Genomic DNA, 5,602 nt, shown 5'->3' with positions numbered 1-5,602 from the left:
TATATATATATATATATAAAGGAGTTCCGGTAGTACAATGGTTTAGTACTCGACTGCCAACTGAAAAGTCAACAGTTCAAACCCACCAGCGGCTCTACAGGAGAAGAGACCTGGCGATCTGCTCCTGTAAAGATTACAGCCTAGGAAACCCTATGGGACAGTTCTACTCATATTGGGTTACTACGTGGCGGAATAGACTTGATGGCACACAACAACAACATGTTATATTAGTGGATATAAACCATGTGACACTTTGGGGGGCATCTAGGTCAATTGGCTTAACACAGTCCATAAAGACAATGTTCTACATCTTACTTTGGTGAGTAGTGACAGGGGTCTTAAATGGTTGTAAGGGGCCATCTGAGATACAACTACTGGTCTCTTCCCATCTGGAGTAAAGAAGAGTGAAGAAAATCAAAGACTAAAGGAAACAATTAGTCCAAGAGACTAATGGACAGCATGAACCATAGCCTGCACTAGCCTGAGACCAGAAGAACTGCATGGTGCCCAGCTACCACTATCAACTGCTCTGAGCGGTATCACAGTAGAAAGTCTTAGAGTGGAAGAAAAATGTAGAACAATGTTCAAATTCATAAAAAAGACCAGACCTACTGGTCTGATAGAGACTGATGGAACCCCTGAGACTATGGCCCTTAGATACCCTTCAAAACGAGGACAAAACCCACTTCTGGAGATCACCTTTCAACCAAGTAATAGACAGGCCTAAAAAGTGAACAATAACACCAGTAAGGAAACTGCTCTTCAGAACAGTCAACCATACGAGACCAAAAGGGCAGCATTTGTCCAAAAACGAAGTTCAGAAGGCAGGAAGGGACAGGCAAGATGGGTGAAGGGAAACAGGGAATACTGGGAGAAGAGGGTAGAGTGCTGTCATATTGAGGGGATTGCAACTAATGTCATGAAACAAAATGTGTATAAATTGTTGAATGGGAAACTAATTTGCTCTGTAAACTTAACTACAATAAAATGTTCAACAAAACAAAACAAAAACATGTGATGCCTATATGTTCTCCATTATAAGCATCTTGTTGGTTAGAAAACGAAAAAAAAAAAAAAAGATCAGACCCTATGCTGAAACTACAAATAAGTTTTAGAGTATAATGCACACAAGTACTGTTTAGCTCACTACACTTTTAATGTTTTATTTCTGAAGCTGCCTCCTGAATGGGACACGATATCAGTGCCACTTCTGACACATGATATAGAAGGATTTAAATTCTAACTGCTCAGACATGATCAGGTATAACCTTGTTTAGGTTCAAATGAAAGAAAGATATACTAATGTTGGGAGATTGGTCACCTTGTTGTAAGGTTATGTCGAGACGGTTCCAACTCGTAGTGACCCTGTGTACAATAGAATGAAACACTGCCTGGTCCTGCGCCATCCTCACAATCCTTATGTTTAAGCCCATTGTTGCACCCACTGTGTCAATCCATCTTGTTGAGGGTCTTCCTCTTTTATACTGACGCTCTACTTTACCAAGCATGATGTCCTTCTCCAGGGACTGGTCCCTCCTGATAATCTGTCCAAAGTATATGAGACAAAGTCTCGCCATCCTCGCTTCTAAGAAGCATTCTGGCAGTACTTCCAAGACAGATTTGTTCATTCTTCTGGCAGTCCATGGTATATTCGACATTGTTGGCAAACACCATAATTTAAAGGCGTCAGTTTTTCTTCAGTCTTCCTTATTCATTGTCCGGCTTTCGCATACATATGAGTCGATTGAAAATACCATGGCCTGACTCAGGCGTTCCTTAGTCCTCAAAGTGACATCTTTGCTTTTCAACATTTTAAAGAGGTCTCTTGCAGCAGATTTGCCCAGTGTAATGCATCATTTGGTTTCTTGGCTGCAGCTTCCATAGGCGTTTATTGTGGATCCAAGTAAAATGAAATCTTTGACAACTTCAATATTTTCTCCATTTATCATTATGTTGCTTATTGGTCCAGTTGTGTGGATTTTTGTTTTCTTTATGTTAAGGTGGAATCCATATTGAAGGCTGTGGTCTTTGACCTTCATCAGTAAGTGCTTCAAGTCTTCTTCACTTTCAGCAAGCAAGGTTGTGTCATCTGCATATCGCAGGTTGTTAATGAGTCTTCCTCCAAGCCTGATGACCAGTTCTTTTTCTTACAGTCCAGCTTCTTGGATTATTTGCTCAGCGTACAGATTGAATAGGTATGGTGAAAGGATACAACCATGACGCACAACTTTCCTGACTTTAAACCACGCAGCATCCCCTTGCTCTATCCAAACAACTGCCTCTTGGTCTATATACAGGTTCCTCATGAGCATGGAGGCCTCGTGGTGCAGTGGTTCCATCTGCTCCTTGGAAACCCTATGGAACAGTTCTACTCTGTCTTATAAAGTTGGTATGAGTCAGAATAGACTTGACAGCAATGGCTTTAATGGCTCATGAGCACGGTTAAGTGTTCTGGAATTCCCATTCTTTGCAATGTTGTCCATAATTTGTTATGATCCACAAAGTCAAATGCCTTTCCATAGTCAATAAAACACAAGTAAACATCTTTCTGGTATTGTCTGCTTTCAGCCTAGATCCATCCGACATCAGCAATGCTATTCCTTGTTCCACGTCCTCTTCTGAATCTGGCTTGAATTTCTGGAAGTTCCTTGTCGATGTACCACTGCAGCCACTTTTTAATGATCTTCAGCAAAATTTTACTTGCGTGTTATATTAATGATGTTGTTTGGCAATTTCCACATTCGTTTGGATCACCTTTCTTTGGAATGGGAACAAATATGGATCTCTTCCAGTTGGTTGGCCAGGTAGCTGTCTTCCAAAATTCTTTGCATAGATGAGTGAGCACCTCCAGCAATGCATCCATTTGTTGAAACATCTTAATTGGTATTCTGTCAATTCCTGGAGCCTTGAATTTTTGGCAATGTCTTCAGTGCAGCTTGGACTTCTTTCTTCAGTGCCATCGGTTACTTATCGTATGCTACCTCCTGAAATGGCTGAACATCGACCAACTCTTTTTGGTACAGTCACTGTACGTATTCCTTCCATATTTTTTTTTGATACTTCCTCTGTCATTAAATATTTTCCCTATAGTACCCGTCGATATTGCACCTCGAGGCTTGAATTACTTCTTTTTTTTTTTTTTTAATATTTTATTGTACTTCAGGTGAAGGCTTACAGAACAGATAGTTTCTCATGTAACAGTAACACAGATGCTGTTTTATGACATTGGTTAACAACCCCACAACATTTTAACCCTCTAAATTCTCAACTTTTTTTTTTTTTTTTCGGTGAAAATACACATAGCCAAAGATACGCCTTTTCAAAAATTTTTTTACATACACATTTAAGTGACATTGACTGCGCTCTTCTAATTGTGCTGTTATTCTCACTTAAGATGAAGGCTTACAGGACAAAATAGTCTCCCATTTAACAGTTACTACAAATGTTGCCCTATGACAATGGTTAACAATCTCACAACACATCAACAATATCCTTACTCTACTTTGTGTTCCCTATCATCAGCTTCCTACTCCCCTCCTGCCTTCTGGGCCTTGTCACTGGACTCCTGTACCTCGTTACTGTCATGGTTTTACTGGGCTGTCCACTCCCAGGCTGAACAGTGAACCTCGAAGGTAACTTCACCACTGAGCTAAAACGGTGTCTGGGGGCCATACTCTCGGGGTTTCTCCAGTCTCCTTTAGGCCAGTAAATCTGGTCTTTTTTGTGTGTGTGTGAGTTAGAATTATGCTCTACATCCTTCTCCACCTCTGTCCAGAACCCTCTGTTGTGATCCTGGTCAGAGCAGTCAGTGGTGGTAGCCGGGTACCATCTAGTTGTACTGGACTCAGTCCGGTGGAGGTCTTGGTAGCTGTGGACAATTAGTCCTTTGGACTAATCTTTTCATTGTATCCTGTTCTCTTCATTCTCCCTTGCTCCCGAAGGGATGAGACCAGTGGAGTATCTTAGATGGCCGTGAATTACTTCTTCATTTCTTTCAGCTTGAGAAATACTGAGTGTGTTCTTTTCTTTTGGTTTTCTAACTTGAGGTCTTCACACATTTCATTATAATACTTTACTTTGTCGCCCTTTGAAATCCTCTGTTTAGCTCTTTTACTTCATCATTTCTTCCATTTGCTTTAGTTACTCTACCTTCAAGAGCAAGTTTCAGAGTCTCTTCTGACATCCGTATTTGTCTGTTCTTTCTTTCCTATCTTTTTAATGACCTTTGCTTTCTTCATGTATGAGGTCCTTGATGTCATTCCACAACTTATCTAGTCTTCTGTCATTAGTGTTCAGTGAGTTAAGTCTATTCTTGAGATGGTCTCCAAATTCTGATGGGATATAATCAAGGTCATATTTTGACTCTAGTGGACTTTCTCTAATTTTCTTCAGCTTCAACTTGAATTTGCTTGCGATCAGTTGATGGTCTGTTCAGCAGTCGGCTCCTGGCCTTGTTCTGATCGATAATATTGAGCTTCTGCATCATTTCTTTCCATAGATTTAGTCGATTTGATTTCTGTGTATTCCATCTGGCAGGGTCCACATGTATAGTCGCCGTTTATGTTGTTGTGAAAAGGTATTTCCAATGAATAAGTCGTTGGTCTTGCAAAATTCTATCACGTGATCTCTGGCGTCATTTCTATCACCAAGGCCATATTTTCCAACTACTGATCCTTCTTTGTTTCCAACTTTCACTTTCCAATCACCAGTAATTATCAATGCATCTTGATTTAATATTTGATTAATTTCAGACTGCAGAAGTTGGTGAAAACCTTCTATTTCTTCTTCTTTGGCCTTAGTGCTTGCTGCATAAATCTGAATAATGGTTGGATTAACTTGTCTTCTTTGTAGGTATATGGATGTTCTCCTATCACAGATTTGTACTTCAGGATAGATCTTGACATGTTCTTTTTTATGATGAATGCAATGCTGTTCCTCTTCAATTTGTCTTTCCTGGCATAGGAGACCATATGATTGTCCAATTCAAAATGTCCAATACCAGTCCATTTCAGTTTACTAATGCCTAGGATATTGATCTTTATGTGTTCTATTTCATTTTTGATGACTTCCAATTTTCCTAGATCCATATTTTGGACAGTCCACACTCCAATTATTAATGAGTGTTTGCAGTTGTTTTTTCTCATTTTGAGTCATGCCGCATCAGTAAATGGAGGCCCCAAAAGCTTGACTCCATCCACATCACTATGGTCAACTCTATTTTGAGGAGGCAGCTCTGCTCCAGTCATATTTTGAGCTCCTTCCAAGCTGCGGGGCTCAACTTCCGGCACTATATCTGACAATGTTCCGCTGCTATTTGTAAGGTTTTCATTGCCAATTTTTTCTGAAGTAGACTGCCAGGTCCTTCTTCCTAGTCTCTCTTAGTCTGGAAGCTCCATTCAAAACTGTCCCCATGAGTGACTCTGCTGGTATTTGAAATTCCGGTGGCATAGCTTGTAGCATCACAGCAACACACAAGCCACCATAGTACAACGAACCGACAGATGAGTGGTGGAGGTTGGTTTTAGTGACCATTTATTGAATACTCGTTATATGGCAGAACACTGAGCACACATGAAACTGTGTCCTAATGCTGCTGTAACAG

This window comes from Trichechus manatus, unplaced genomic scaffold, assembly GCF_000243295.1.
Source record: "Trichechus manatus latirostris isolate Lorelei unplaced genomic scaffold, TriManLat1.0 scaffold00036, whole genome shotgun sequence".
Lineage (NCBI taxonomy): Eukaryota > Metazoa > Chordata > Mammalia > Sirenia > Trichechidae > Trichechus > Trichechus manatus.
This window is presented reverse-complemented; position numbering follows the sequence as displayed.